This window comes from Hemitrygon akajei, chromosome 3, assembly GCF_048418815.1.
Source record: "Hemitrygon akajei chromosome 3, sHemAka1.3, whole genome shotgun sequence".
Classification (NCBI taxonomy): Eukaryota; Metazoa; Chordata; class Chondrichthyes; order Myliobatiformes; family Dasyatidae; genus Hemitrygon; species Hemitrygon akajei.
Genome location: NC_133126.1, coordinates 193,445,880 through 193,463,268, shown reverse-complemented (window position 1 = coordinate 193,463,268; position 17,389 = coordinate 193,445,880).

Here is a 17,389-nt window from a genome sequence, read left to right as displayed (position 1 = left end):
GCAGAAATTTGTTTTCATAGGCGATTTTAACTTTCCACTAATTGACTGCGAATCCAACAGTGTAAAAAGACGAGGTGTGACAGAGTTTGTTAAATGTGTTCATAAAATTATCATTAATCAATATGTAGAGGTCCCAAAACCAGAATGTACGGTCAGGGAATGAGACAGATGTTTGCATGGGGCAACATTTTGCAGCTAATGATACCAAAAGTAAACATGGAAAGGCAATATGTCTGGTCCAGGCGTCGAGATTGTAAATTGGATAAAGGCCAACGTTGATGGTATCATAAAGGATCTGGCAAGTGTGCAGTGGGACATGCCGTCTTCTGGCAAAAGTGTAGCTGGTAAGTGGAAGGCGTTCAAATGTAAAATTTTGAGAAGAAAAACTTGCATGTGCCTGTCGCAATAAAACGTAAATAAGAGAGATATAGGGAACCTTGCTGTACAATAGATATTAAGGCGTAGTTCAAAGAAAAAATGAAAGAGACTTATAGCAGATTTGAGCAGATGGGAGCAAATGGGGTGCGGATGGAGTGGTGGAAATGCAAGAAATAAATGACAAGGCTAGAATTAGGCACCAGGTTGCCCTAGCAAACAAGGTGAGGGAAAATCCTTAGTGATTCTGCAGAGCAAAAGGACAGTAAGGGAAAAATTGTCCTCTGGAAGATCAGAACGGTAATCCAAGTGTGGTGCCAAAACAAACTGTAGAGGTCTGAAATGAAGTGTTTTTTTTTTCATCTGTATTTACCCAGAGGACAGACTTAGAGTCCACAGAAGTGAAGCAAAGCAGCCACAAATGTATGGACACTATACTGGTTATAGAGGGCGTGGGGTTTATTGTCCTGAGGCAAATTAAGGTGGATAAATCCTATGGATCTGACAAGGCCTTCCCTTGCATACGACGGGAGAAAAATTGCCAGGTCCTACTCGAAATATTAAAATCATTCCTAGCGATAGGTGAGGTACCAAAAAATTGGACGATAGCCAAATTTGTTTGACTGTTTACAAAACAATATGAAAATAAAACATGAGATTATAGGCCGGTGAGCCAATAAACTGAAATCTAGAAGGTGCAAACTTGGATGTGCCCTTCCGAATAAAAGCTAAAGATAAGTGGTGCAGGGAACCTTGCTTTTAAGAGTTATTGAGGCTGTAGTTTAGAAAAATGGGGGTGATAGCAATTAATGACAGATTGGAACAAATGGAGCACTCACTGAGAAGACGAAATGCAGTAGAGCTAAAAGAAGGCATGAGCGTTGCCAATCCGACGCGGTGAAGGAGAATCATAATGGATTCTATAGAAAAATTAAAAAGATTGCAAGTTGTAAAAAGATTACAAATATATATGTTTGCAACTGTAACAACTTGGTAAATGGACACGACGTTTATAAAGTTGAGGCAAAGCGGAATCGACTTCATGGACCCTGTACAGATTACAGAAGAGGAGGTGTTTGCTGTATTAGGCAAATTAGGATAACATGGGCCTTATGAGGTATTCCCTCGGGGTCTGAGGGAACCAAGTGCAGAAACTGCCGGACCTCCAGAACAGATATTTGAACCATCCTTGTGAAAACTGAGATACTAAGATTCTGGAGGATCATCAATATTGTTCCAGGGTTGAAGAAAGGCTCTAAAAGCTATTGTGCTGTTTCAGAGGAACCGGATATATAATTGATTAGAAAAGCATTTTGAAAGATTAAGGATAGTCAGCATGTTTTCGTGCGTGGCATCATGTCTAACCAATCTGATAGTTCTCCGAGGAAGCTATGAGGAAAGTGGATTAAGGCCAGGCATGGGCAAAGCAGTGGACCCCGTTCACATGGACTTCAGGAGGCATCTGACAAGTCTCGAGTGGGAGGTTAGTAAAGAAGGACCAGTCGCTCTGCATTCAATATAAAATTGTAAATTGGATTAGACTTTGGATTTATGTACAAAACCAGAGTGTGATAGCAGAAGGTTCCCTCTACGACTATATATTTCTAAGGTCCGTGTACCCATCTAAGAGGCTCTTAAAAGACCCTATTGTATCCGCTTCCACTACAACCACCGGCAGTGCATTCCACGCACTCATCACTCTCTTGGTGAATAATCTACCCTTGACCTCCCCTCTGTACCTATTTCCAAGCACCTTAAAGCTGTGCCCCTCGTGTTAGCCATTTAAGCCCTGGGAAAAAGCCTCTGACTATCCATACGATCAATGCACCTCATCATCTTATACACCTCAATCAGGTCACTTCTCGTCCACCGTTGCTGCAAGGAGAAAAGGCCAAATACACTAAAGCATTTCTCATACCCCACACCCCACACCCTGCAAACCGGAAAATATCCTTATAAATCTCCTCTGCACTGAGCGCGTCCCTTCTCTATGACCTGTCTTTCCTTTCTTTTGCACTGTCTCCAAACTTACTCTATCTGTCAGCCGGCCTTCCTTTCCTCCGTTAATTCAGGTCAGTTCCACTCCCGAGCAATTCTAGTTTAAACTCTCGCCAATAGCCACTGCAAATCTTCCCGCCAGGATGTTGGTCCACGTCGGATTCAAGTGCAACCCGCTTTTTTTGTACAGGTCACAGCCGCCCCAGAAGAGGTCCCAATGATCCAGAAATCTGAATCCCTGCCCCCTGCTCTAATCCCTTAGCTACGCATTTGTCCTGCACCTCATTCTATTCCTATACTCAGTGTCACGTGGCACAGGCAGTAATCCTGAGATTACTACCCTTGAGGTCCTGCTTCTCAACTTCTTTCCTAACTCTCTGCAGTCTTTTATTCATTCCCTCCCCCCTTTTCCTACAAATGTCATTGGTACCAATGTGCACTACGACCTCTGGCTGTTCTCCTTCCCACTTCAAGATATTGTGGACGCGATCAGATACATCCCGGTCCCTGGCACCTGAGAGGCAAACTATCATCCGCGTTGCTCTCCTGCGTCCACAGAATTGTCTATTTTAACCCTAACTATAGAGTATTCTATTAGCGCTGCCCTCTTCTTCCGTTCCCTACTCCTCAGAGCCACAGGGCCAGACACTGTGCCAGAGGAACGGCTACTGTTTCCTCCATCTGTAGGTGTTACCCTTAGCAGCACAAAATTGGAGTACTTGTTGTTAAGGGAGGGGAAGACACAGGGGTGCTCTACACTACCTTACGCCCTCCCTTCTCTCTGCTGACGGTCACCCAGTTATCTGTGTCCTGTGGCCCAGGGATGCATACCTGCCTGTAGCTCCTGTCTTCTCCTCCATACGCTTCCGAACAAGCCGAAGGCCATCGAGCTGCATCACCAGTTCCCCATCTCGGTCCCTAAGGAGCTGCAGCTCAATGTACCTGGCGCAGATGTGGCCATTAGAGAGATTGGAAGACTTCCGGACATCCCATATCTGACACCCAGAACCTAAGAAATTTCTTCGCGGTAAAATTGATTGCATCCTGACTGGCTGCATCACTGCCTTGTATGGGAACTGTACATCCCTTAATTATAGGATTCTGCAGATAGTGGTACGGAGAGGATAGCACACCTGTAGATGTGAACATCCTATGATTCAGCACATTTACAAAGACAGTGTTAAAAAGGTCCCGAAGGATCATTGGGGATGCGAGTCACTCCAACCACAAGGTATTCCAGGTGTTATCTTCCAGGGAACGGTACCACAGCATTAAAGCCAGGACCAATAGGCTCCATCACCGCTTCTTCCAGCAGGCCATCAGACTGATTAACACGCTGATTTATGTGCATTGCTATGTCATATTGATTGGTGTACTTATTAGAAAGTATTATAAATCACTCGAATTACACATTGCACATTTAGATGGAGACGTGCCGCAAAGATTCTTACTCCTCAGGAATGTATGTGAAGGATGTAAGAAATAAAGTCAATTCAATGCAAATCAATTCAGAACAGAAAACTGGCCTCACAGTCATTTTCTAATGCCCCGAGCCCTGTCAAACACTTGTTTGTTTTTTTTTAAACTATTCTCCCTGACTTGTACGAAGCTCTTTCTCTTTCGAATTGATTGGTCCGCCGCCGTTAGAGGTTGAGAAGGTACGAGCATTTAGAGAAGCATACTCTGATGACAAGTAGTTAGCCTGGCTTTCTGAAGGAAAGATCCTACTCACCAGCTTCGTTGAATTCTCAGGGAATGTGACAACAGATTGATGAAGGTAGGGTTGTGGATGTGCTGTATACAGACTTGACAGAACATAAGATATCGAGGTGGAATTTGGTTATTCGGCCCATTGAGTCTGATTCGCCATTTCATCATGGCTGATCCTTTTCCCTCTCAGCCGCAATCACCTACCTTCGCCCAGTATCCCTTCATGCCTTTTCTAAACACGAACCTATGAAGCTCTGCCTTAACTATACCCAATGCCTTAGCTTCTACAGCCGCCAGTGGCAACGAATTTCACATGCTCACCACTCCCTGGCGAAATAAATTCCTCATGATCTCCGTTCTAAATGGGAGTTCCTGTATTCTGAGGCTGCGTCCTCTGGTGTTAGACAAACCCACCAGAGGAAACATTCTTTCCATATCCACTTTATGTAGGCCTTTCAATATACAACATTCTTCTGAAAGCCATTGTTACAAGTTTAGAGCCATCAACTCCAGCACCTATAATGAGCTTTCAAACCCAGTATCATTTTTGTGAACTCCTTGAAATCCTAGCCAAAGTCAGCAAATCCTTTCTTAGATAAGGGGCGCAATACTGTCTGCAAAATAACAATTAGTGAATCCAATACGAGGAAAGTCCTTCTTCACCTCAGATTTTTAAATCTCTCTCCATTGAGAAAATACTCATTTTTTTTCAATCAATGTGCATTATCATGCATCCCCCAGAATTGTATTCCATAAGCCGCTTTTTTTTACCATGCTCCTAATCTGTCTAAGTCATTCTGTAACCTGCATAATAAAGCGTTTCACAAGTCTCCTCATGCCACCCTCATTCAGAAAGCCAGGAGGCATGGAATGCAGAGAAAACTAGCTGTGTGGATTCAGGCAAGGCAGGGAACAGAGGAAAATGGAGCGTATTCTTTCTGGAATTTGGTGACCAGTCGTGTTCAACGTGGATCAGTTCTGTGACTCCTGATCTATCTGAATTGTATAAGTGACTGAGATAAGCAAGTCATAGTATGAGTTAGTAGCTGCACTACTTTATATCCAATATAAGCAGGAAAAGATCAAACAAATGCTCCAAGTGTTGAATTCCCGGCCACAGTTTTACTCCTGTGGAGGAACTATGACAACTTGCAACGAAGGAACCTTTAAAAAAAGAGCAAGGCTCGTGCATAAAAAGGGAGATCTTACTATGTAGACGTTTAAAGGACCCAATGATGCTGTCAATATAGGCAACTGCGAAGAATCCAATTCCGCTGCTGTAGCAGGAACCAGTCAGCGCGAGAGACAGGAACACTGTCGGGAGCTTGAAACCGTTCGAAAGCCGCTTTCACTGAGAAGCGAGGCAGACTTCATGAATGATAAACCATTTAGCCGAGTGTAAGATTTGGAAGACGAACAGGACTCCTGTTTTTATCTCTTTAATTGCAAATATCATGGCTCGAACGAAACAGAACATGGGGAATTTAAATCTTCAAGAAGGAGATGTTTATTATTGTCATATCCATCCCAGCACGAGGAAATTTGTGTTTTTCAAACCACTAGTGCAGCTTATTTCATTACAACAGTACATTAATGTAAAGCAAGGCAATTCGATAACATAATGCAGAGTAAAGTGTTAGTTCATGAGTTTTACTCATCAAAAAACTAACGACCTTCGACTGAATACAGCAAAGGACTTGGCCTCATTGCCGTCTGTGGCAGCGAATTCCACAGATTCACTACCCTCATTCTAAAGTAGTTCCTCCTCAACCCTGTTCTGAAATCAGGCCTCTGTATTCTGAGGTTGTGCCCTCTGTTCCTAGGCTCCACAATGTATGAACCATGCTCTCCGCATCGACTCTGTCTGGGCTTTTCAATATTGATAGGTTTGAATGAGATTCCATCCCAACCCATTCTTTTAAACTCCAGTGAATTCCATCAAATGCTCATATGTTAACCCTTTAATTCCTGGGATCATTAAAATTTAGTATCAATTTAAAATAATTCTTGAGATCATCATCTGGACCCTGGTAGTTCGGAAACTGATGAACTATCCAGTTTGACGGTCCATTAGATATAGAACATTTCCACATGCTTCACTGGGTCAAAACCTCACGCCAGCACCATTCACTAATTGCTAATAGTTACCACAGCCAAATATATAGTTATTCATGATGGACAACCAATAATGGTCAGAATCTGGGGTTTACTGAGAAGCTTAGACAGAAGGCATTGATCCTTTTAAGGAGCAATTGGATAAGATATAATAGTGAGGGGTATGTGCGATATACACTTAGAGGCCACTTTTTTTTAGGTACACATGTACATCCGCTCATTAATGCAAATATCTAATCAGCCCCTCATATAGCAGTAAATCAACGCATGCAGATATGTTTAACAGACTCAGACCAAATATCAGAAAGGAGAAGAAATGTGATCTAAGTGACTTTGACCAAGGTGGTTTGTGTATGTTAGAAACTGCTGATCTCCTGACAATTTCATGCGAACAGTCTCTAGAGTTTACAGAGAATGGTGCATTTAATAAACAAATAAATAAAACATCCGGGGAATGGCAGATCTGGTGGTGAAAACGTCTTTTTTAATGAAAGAGGTAAGAGTAGAATGTCCAGACTGGTTCAAGCTGATAGGAAAGTGATAGTAATTCAAATAACATCGCATTACAACAGTGGTCTGCAGAGGAACATCCCTGAACCCACAATATTTTGAGTTTTGAAGTGGATGGGCTGCAGCAGTACAAGACCTTGAATATACACTTAGTGACGATTTATTAGTTACAGGAAGTAGTGCGCTGCAATTAGTTCTCTGTCAGATGAGGTCCAAGTATTTTTATTCGGTGCTTTGAAGTTGAGGACATATTGAGAAAAAATGAAACACTCATGCAGTTTCAGATAACTTTTTTGGAGTATTTCCAAATTTTGTCATTAAGATATTTATCAGCTATTTCTTACTTGCCATGGCTGCATGTCCGAAATATTAGTACAAAGGTGGTGTCCCAGCAATTTATTCTGACAAGCTAGCAATATGTGGAGCCCATGAGCTATGGCATAAATTATCTTGTAGAGGTTATAGGACAATATCACTTCACTGGTGTCAAAGAAGGAATTATTCACCTTCTGTGAGTTATCTTTCCCTGAGCATCTCCAAGTGTTGAACTTCGAGTCATGCGTATCTGCCTTAAAGGTGCAATCTTACATTTACTAAAATGCAGTTATGAAGCTATCAGTTGAATTTGGAGGGCGTAGACTAAAATGAAATTTTTGAAATTTCATTTTGTGAATTGGAAGTCCTATAGCGCCACCAAGTGATTTGCAATTTTCCTTGGGGGCTGTTCTTGCGGCTGTAATACAAGCTTCCCTTGCTATCCATTGTATCCCCGTAATATTCCGATGCACAATTTCTCTGAGCAAAGCGTAAAAATCATCCGCGGAGGCAAAAGCTAGAGTAACCTTTGCAGGTGACGTTTTTATCGCGTCAACATTCTAGAGTATCCTTTCCTTCGGGTAGGTTGTGAGGATCGTTTCAGAAAAAGTGATACAGTCTCTAGCCTGCTTTACTTGCTCAGAAAAAAGCTGAACACCGTATCGCCCGCGTTGATTGTCTCCTCCAAGTCCAACTGAAATGCTTTACATGCTGAGCTAAAGCCTTGAGTTGAAATAAATCGCTTTGCACATTTCTTAAAGATATAGGGAATTCTTGCCTGTTACTTCAGCATACATAAGTGGAAAAATAACTAATCTGTAGATAATTAAATAAAAAAAATCAATCGATTTATGATGTGGTCGACCAACGATTTTTTTTTGCAGAAAGAATAACAAAAGGAAGATGTTGGGACAATATTTTCATTTGCATTTATTTCAGGCATGACCTTGCCATTTGTAGATGGAAAAGAGAGCATTGAAGATGGAAAAGTATGTGGTCTTCAGGGTTAGTGGTCTGTCCTGGATGTCACCATATGTTTTTAAATTCCCTTTAATTGGGCTAGGTTTTGATGTAGAGGCACATTGGTAATCTGGACTCATTAACTAACATCTGAAATCATTTCCAAATCTAACTATGGTTGCTGAGGAATGTGATTTTTAATTAAAAAAGCAGGAATTTTTAAAAAAACGCACACAGTTTAGGCAGTGGAATCCGTTGATCCAGTCGGAATTGGAAATGAACTTCGCATTAGTTTATTGTTGTCACATGCATAAGCATACAGAAAAAAGGCTTGTCTTGAATACCGTTCATTCAGATCAAATCATTACACAGTGCATTGAGATATAACAACGTAAAGCAATTACAAAGCGGAATGACGTCTAACAGTTACAGAGAAAATGCAGTGCAGCTTAGCAATAGGGTGCAAGACTATAAACAGTATTCTGTGTTCATAGGTTCATATGTCTAATCTATGCCTGGAATATATACTCAATTCAGCTGCTTAAAATCCCTTTGAGACTGTAATTGAAGAACAATGGAAAATACAGAAACCGGAATCTCACTCCTTTGCTCTCAATCCAAGCATCTAGAGACACCAGAGTTCTCTGTCTGAGCCCTTTCACGGATTGGTTTCTGGCCCCGGCACTGAAATTGTCTACCAATTGTCGACAGGAGCTACTTAATAAACTGGCCACTGAGTGTATGATCCTTGTTTTCTGCTGATTTAGACATTAACTTTAAGGTTCATATGCTCTTATGTCCCTTGATTGAAGCAAGCAGAAATGAACGCATTACAATAAGTAACTTCTGCTGTATCATTGTTGACGATAGACGTTAGCAGCTCATAGCGCTGACTCCCTACTTTTACGTCAAGGATGGTTTCAGTAAATTGTCTTACTATTAAAATTCCAAAGGGTGCAACTACTCTTGAAATGGATATGAACTGGGTTGATCCAGATTCTCCAATGATGACAGGAATAGGTGTACTCCATTGCATTTAACTGTTGGATTAAATTTCTCCTGGCCATTAATTACCGTCAGGGCTGCTCTTACAGACTGCAAAGGATAGCCGTATGAATCGTGGATCGGTTATCCAAGTGCCACATTAGGGAAGAGGTTTTGATCTTGTTTTATCTTCATTATGTCAAAGAACATGATCGGCATCCAGCTCTGGGTCAAAACTGGGAGGGGATCAGTAGCAGGATTTGCAAATATAAAAACAATAAACTAGAACAACTTGTAGCATCAAAAACCGGATGATCTACAGCGGGGGTGATTTAAAAAGTCTTCAATAGCCATTGCTAGTCTCCTTGTATATACAACAAATATATAATTATAATGATGCTAAGGATTGAGTAATAAATCAACCCCTCAAATTTTCAAACTCTAAATGTTATCAGAAGATGATATTAAATGCGGATTAAAAGACTGAATTAACACGATAAATCAGGCAGTATCTATAAAGGGAGTCTCAGGGTTAATCTTTTGCCATCATTTGAGGATCTAACTTGTTCCCGTCTGTCCATGTATGTCCACTTTGTGGGCGTATACAAAATATTTTTATTTCTGTCATATTCGCAGTCTTTTTACAGATCACGGAAACACCTTTTTAATGTATCTATAAAATCCTTATAATTGTTATAATTATTTTGATTGTCCAATTGAAACATAGTGATGTAAAATTTAGAATTTAAGATCCTAGAGAATTTAGCATCTTTTTCTTAATAAGATTAAGGGTGTGTTTTATGAATAAGATCAATGACTTCAAATTATAAAGTTTATAATTTAAAATCTAGGATATGAATCCTAATGTAAGTTCCAGATCGGAAAGACTGACTTTTATAAAATGGGTGAACACTGCAGAGGAAGGTTCTCGGTACTTTATTCATTTCCATCGATGCTGCTGGACCGGCTGAGTTCCACTGACATTTTGTGTGTATTCCTCTCGATCCCCAGCATCCACAGAGCCTACTGTGTTAATAAAACAACATATATATTTGATAGCAGTAAGATAATTGAATATTCGGAATTGCAAATAACCAGAAGAGTTGGCAACAACAAAACTTCCCCAGATTCTGTTGTAAAGAAAACGGAAGCACGAAGAAAAGAAAAACTTCCGGAAGTTTCAAGAAACTAGGCATTGATAGAGATCTAGAAGATAATTAGGCTAGCAGGAAGGACCTTAAGAATGACATTAGGAGTGTCAGAAGGGGCCATGGGTAGGACTTGGTAAGCAGGATTAAAGAAAACCCAAAGCATTCTAGAGCAAGAGGATAATATGTGAGAGAATAGCACCATTCACGTGTGACAATGGATATGTGTGTATGAAATCGGAGGAGATAACAGAGATACTTAATGAATACTTGCTTCAGTATTCAGTACGGAAAAGTATCTTGGCGATTGTAGAGATGACCTACAGCGGATTGAAGAGCATGATGATATCGACATTAAGAAAGAGGATGAGCTGGAGCTTTTGGAAAGCAGCAAGTTGTATAAGTCTATGGGACCGGATGAGGTGTACGCCAGGCGCTGTGGGAGGCGAGGGAGGAGATTGATGAGCCTCAGGCAATGATCCTTGCATCATCGATGGAGACTGATAAGGTTCCGGAGTATTGTAGGATTGCAGATGTATTTCCCTTATTCAAGAAAGAGAGTAGAGATAGCCCAGAAAATTATACACGAGTCCTCCTACTTCTGTGGTTGGTAAGTTGATGGACAAGATCCTGAGAGGCAGGATTTATTTTATGAACATTTGGAGAGGCATATTCCTAATATGATTAGGAATAGTCAGCATGGCTTTGTCAAAGACAAGTGGTGCCTTACGAACCTGATTGAAATTTTTGAGGATGTGACTATACACATTGATGAAGGAAGAGCAGTAGATATAGTGTGTATGGATTTTAGCAAGGCATTTGTATGGTACCTCATGCAAGGCTTTTTCGAAAATAATAGGCAGGCTATCCAAATGGACCTTGATTTGTGGATCCAAAATTTGCTTGGCAGAGAAGGCAGAGAGTGGTTGTAGACGGGTCCTATTCTGAATGGACATCGGTGACCAGTGGGGTGCCTCAGGGACCTATTTTGGGACCGCTTTTTATCGTGATTTTTATAAATGACCTGGATGAGGAAGTGGAGGGAAGGGTTAGTAAATTAGACAATGACATAAAGGTTGGAGTTGTGTTTAGTGTGCCAGGCTGCCATAGGTTACAGTGGGACAACAACACGATGCAAAACTGGGCGGAGAAGTGGCAAATGGAGTTTAACCCAGATTAGAGTGAGGTGGTTCATTTTGGTAGAGAAAATATGATGGTAGAAAATGGTATTGATGGTAAGACTCTTGGTGGTGTGGAGGATCAGAGGGATTTTCGGGTCCGAATTCATAGGACATTGAAAGCTGCTGCGCAACTTGAATCTGTAGTTAAGAAGAAATACGGTGTATTGGCCATCATCTACGGTGGGGTTGAGTTTAAGAGCCGAGAGGTAATGTTAATGCCATATAGGACCCTGGTCAGGCCCCACTTGGAGTAATGTGCTCAGTTCTAGTCACCTCACTATAGAAAAGATGTAGAAAGTATAGAAATAGTACCGAGGAGACTTACAAGGATATTGCCTGGATTAGGGAGCATGCCTTTTGAGAATTGGTTGAGTTACCTCGGTCTTTTCTCTTTGGAGCTTCGGAGGATGAGAGGTGACCTGATAGAAATGTATAAGATGATGAGACACTTTGATCGTGTGGAGAGTCTGAGGCCTTCTCCCAGGGCTGAAATGGCTACCACGAGAGGGCACAGTTTTAAGGTGTTTGGAAGAAGGTACAGAGAAGATGTTAGGGGTGAAATGTACAATTTACACAAAGTGCAATCAGTGCGTGGAATGTGCTGCTGGCGACGACGGTGGAGTCGGATACGATTGGGTCTTTTAAGAGACGTCTGCAAAGGTGCATAGAGCTTCTGAAAATAGAGGGTTATGAGTAACCTCAGGTAATTTTTTCGTAAGTACGCATTTGGCACAGCATTGTGAGCAGAAGGGCCTGTATAATGCTGTAGGTTTTCTATGTTTCTGTGTTTCTAATGTAACATTGAAGCGAATGGATATCGGGTTGCTGGAAAACGATGCTGGAGAGTTAGTAATGGGGGACAAGGAAATGGCGGATGAACTAAATAAATACTTCTCATTAGTCTTCACAGTGGAAGACACTAACAGTACGCTGGAAGTATCAGAAGTCAGTAGGCATGAAGTTACCATAACTAGAGACAATGTTCATGGGAAACAGAATGTTCTGAAGGTAAATAAGTCACCTGGATGAGATGGAATACACCACAGTGTTCTGAAAGCGGTTGCTAAAGGGACTATTAATGCACCAGTTATGATATTTCAATTGTGACTAGATTCTGGAATGATTCCGGAAGATTGGGAAATTGCAAATGTCACCGTTCTACGAGAAGGGAGAGCGGCAGAAGGCACGAAATTATAGGTCAGTTAGTCTGATCTCAGTGGCTGAGAAGATGATGTAGACGGTTGCTAATGATGTGGTTTTGGAGAACCTGTGGAGGTACATGATAAATAACGACTTAGTCCACAGTTTTCTCAGGGTAAGTATCTTGCCTGATAAATCTGTTAGGAACTTTTGAAGTAATAACAGTCATAATAAAGGGTGTTTTCTTCTGGTTAGCTGCCAGTGTATAGTGTGTTCCATAGGGTCCTGTGTTGGGACAGATTCCTTCTACACTGTATGTCAACGAATATGATAATAGAATTACTGGTTTTGTTGCAAAGGTTGCAGACAATACGAAGATAAGTGGAGAGTAAGGTAGTTTTGACGAATTAGAGTGGCTGCAGAAGTAGTTAGACATATTGGTAGAATTGGGAAAATGGCATGTGGTATATCATGTCAGGAGGTGTACAATGATGCACTTTGGTCGAAAAATTGAAAGTTTGACTATTTTTTAAATGGAGAGAGAATACAAAAAAATTCCTGAGTCACAATGGGACTTGGGAGACCTTGCGCAGGTTTCCCTAAAGCTTAACCTGCACGTCGAGTCTGTGGTGACGGATGCAAATGCGGTGTTACCATTTATTTCAAGTGGAGTAGAATATAAAAGCAAGGATGTAATGTTAAAACTTTATAAAGCACCGTTGAGTCCTCACATGGAGAACCTTGCGCAGTTCAGGGACTCTTATCTTAAACAGGGTATGCTGACACTGGGAGGATTCAAAGGTGTTTCACGAAAATGATTCCAGGTTGGAACGGCTTCTCATTTAAAGAACGTCTGATGGCTCTGGAACTGTATTCGCTATAACTAAGAAGAAAGAGGGGTGACAATTGAAAGCTATTGAATGGTAAAAGACCTTGATTGAGTGGATGTGGAAAGTCTACGGCCGGCGGACTCAGCCTCAGAATAGAGGGGTGGGGCTTTTTAAACGGAGATGAAGGGAAATTTCTTTAGCAGAGAGTGACGTAAGGATGCAATACGTTGCCACAGGCAGCTATGTTGGCCGTATCGTTATTGATATTTAAGGCAGAAGTTGATATATTTTTGATTGGTCGGGGCATGGAGAGATTCGGAGAAAGGTAGGAGATAGGACTGAATGAAAAAAATTGGAACCATGATGAAAGGATGGAGCAAACTCGATCGGAAAAATAGTTTAATCCTTTTCCTTTATCTTATCGCCTTTTTGTCTTCTTTCCTATTCTAATATTTGGTCTGTGCAACAATTCATGACCGTGTATCCCTGGTTTTATGGACTGCATTCCTGCCATACGATTCGTTGACTAGATATTTGCATTAATGAGCAAGTATATCTGCTGAGTTACACCTAATAAAGTGGCCGTTGTACTTTGCCTGAATATTGCATGATCTCTGGGACCTGACTGACAAGAAGAGGGTGTGACCTAGAGCACAGATAATATCAAAAGAGAAAGATTTAAGAGATATTAAGATCGGCTCCTTCACACAAAAGTGTGGTGCACATTTGGAAGAAACTACCAGAAATAGTGATTGAGGTGGGCACATTAGCCACATTTAAAAGCAATCCAGATAGGAGTATCACATACTTGACTTACTTCCTTACGAGTTGGCAAAGATTGGTCATAACATCTAAAACTTTGAACAACGTTTATCGATTAAGTCACGTCAAATAAAGTTTATTGTCATTTAACTGTATACATGTTTAAAACGGCACAGTGTATCGAGAAACGAGAGACCATTTTTCCAAACCGAGGTGTAAAGCAAAGTAGTATACATAACACAGGGTAGCTTTTTAAGGTAAGGATAACATCTCTAGATGAATCACACATAATAACAAACAAACTAAATTACATCGATATTAAATACTGTAATGTACGGAACAGATTAGCCAGTAACAGAATGTGATGCCGCAGGGAATTCAAAAGCCTGTTTCTCATCCTGACCATTCTTGTTTTTATACTTTGTAGACTCCCTTCTGATGGTAGAAAGTCAAACAGAATGCTGTATGTATAGGTGGGATGAGTAATAATACAAATGGCCCAACGAAAGCACTGCTCCTGATAAATGTCCCCGATTGTTAGCATGAAACACCTATGACTCTCTCAGCTGTTCTCACAGTCCATTGTCGGGACTTTTCGATCCATGCTGGACATCTCCTTTCCCAGATGGAGAGCAAATTGTCAGGGCGCTCTGAACAGTGCTCCTGTAAAATAGAAATACGATCGGACGGCGGTGGAGCTGGCGATTGCCGTGGAAATGGAGGCGTTGCTGCGTGGATCTGTGGCGGAGAGTATGTTGACTAGAGTATATTGCATCACAGCCTGGTGTGGAAATGCCAAACACTTTGAACAGAAATCCAGCACATCGGAATGGTGACGGCGCAGTCCATCAGGCGTCAAACCTTCCACACTATCGATCTCATCTACACGAAATATTGTCGCAGGGAAGCAGCATCCATCATCAGTGAACCCCATCACCCAGGACGTGCACTCTTCTCGCTGTTGCCATAAAGAAGAATGTCCAATAATCTCAGAACTCACACCACCAAGTTTAGAAACAGTTAGTACGCTTCAGCCATCAGGATTTTGAAGCAAACCTGTGGACTCGCTTTCAATGACTTTTCATCTCATGCTCTCGATATTTATTATTTATTTATGTGTTATTTTGTTATTTAATAGGTTCTGTCATGGTTCGTATTCTATTATAGAATTGTAACATTCGCTTTGGCTATCTCTTAATATAAGGGGTGATAGCCCCCGGCCCGGTAAAAATTAAGAAATCTCGAATGCGGTGATGCTGTGCGATTCATCCCCTGTTCAAAATCAGTACCCCGAAATAACAAACAATACACAATATGGGATTAAACAACTGAGCTTTATAATTCTTAATTTGACGATATGGTTAATAAAGAAAAGAAAAGCAAAAGAGCCCATTATCATGAAACAATCTAATGCGCAATGTTGGAGCTCACTGCTAATCTGGTCATCAACCATCGACCTCCCCCAGTGGTCGCTAAACTACGGGTCCTCGCTCCAAGTCAAATTCATCCGGCGGTCTAACAACCATCCGAGTCTTCTATCCTCACGTCTCCCCGGCAATAGAACGCGGAAATCTCTATTCCAGACTCACAATAAAAAACAAAATTTCTCTCATTGGAGATCCCCGCATCCCAAAACCCCTTTATCTCTAGTCATAACCCAAACATTGCTGCAACAGAGAAACCATTACATTAGCAGTTGTTACAAATCAGCAACAACTGATGATATTCCCCGGAAGATTTACGATCGAAGGAAATAAAACAGCTTAAAGACACTGTCCTTTCTTTCACGATACTTTGTATCCAACCCTCTGCTCTCTTTTGGCAAAGCTGAAGTTATCATGGATACTCGTTACGAACTCCTCGTGCGAAGATTAAACAAAGGTCGAATCTGTTTCACCGTCGATATTAACTTTCCCAATTCTTCGGGATTTCTGAACTCCTTTAAAATCTTCACTCTCCACGGACTAAACTGGCCGTATTATAGCAAAACTGCCGGCAATAACCTTTGAGACGAAAAACAGGAAGTAAAACTCCACTTTTAAACGAAACTGCGTCATAATATCGGAATACGCAGCAGCATTGCGTCAGTAGCGAAATCAGCCACGAACTTCCCACGTCACAGTGTGGGGTTCTCCTGTTATACCATTTTGAAGAAAACTATCACATGACCTCTCACTGGCGGGAGATGACATCACTCCCCATCACAAGACCATTACCTCATGTCCAGCATAGCCTCAATTACATCGTGGTCACGTGACAGGTACAAGAAACCCACGGGTACGTAACGCAGTGAAACATTACAGAGAGACCATTACATTTACAGTGAAAAGTTACAGCATTTTACACTCTACCCCCAACAAATATGGTCATGTCCTCATGAATTTGAGATAATTTGGCAACCCTTCCTGCAAATACAAAGCCCTACTCAGCTGTAAAAGGAGTCACATAGCTCCCGAACAGAGGAGGGGTCACACTCTGTTCCCCTGGTGGTACTTATGCCAGAATATCCAGTGGTCTCCGAACTCTCTGAGACCTTCGCAACTCCTCATCGATCTCTTCAGGTTCTGATACTACGGGGAATATTTCCGGTCTGCCTGGCTAGGCTTACCCCGCTCTATCACTCGTACCCACCTGCAACACTGAGCCCTCTGCCCCGTGGCCAAACCCCGCTTCCTCCTCTGCAGAGCCCCGCTGCAAGCCAGGCTATCCACCGAGAGCCTCCTACGCCGCCACTTCACCTATCTCAATGGGAGAAGGGCCGAGAGTCTCTTCCTCAATCAATGGGGAGTTAACGAAATGCAGCATATACCACATATCCAGGTCCTCATCCTCCAAATCATTTTCCCTGTCAGTGGGGGCCGGCTTAACCTCTCCTGCTGGTGGCCGGGTTGTCGCCTGGGGTTTCTGCAGAGTCCTCTTACTCGATGTACGCTCCAAATCGGACCTGAGGTCTATCTGCACCCCTTGAGCAAGGGGCTACAGGTTGTTTCGATGGAGAACCTCGACTAGCCCATTCCCACTCGCTGGTTTCACGCGGAAAACTAGTAGTTTTGGCATCTGAATATCCACCATATAGCGCGTAGCCTCCTAGCGGTCAGCGCCCTTATGCTTTCCAGGTAGCCCCAATTTCCTTATGAGGACTCTCTCCCTGCAGGAATTGGCAGAACCTCACCTTTGGTTCATACCTCCTCTTCTTCCCTTTATTCTGCTTGGCAGCCGCTATCCCGGCTAATTCATAAGACTTTTTCAACTTCTTTCTCATGTTAGTCACATGCTTCAGATAAGTCTTCGGTGGCATGTCACCCTCGTCAGTCCCAAAACAAAGGTCAATGGCAACCTCGCTTCGTGCCCAATATGGCAT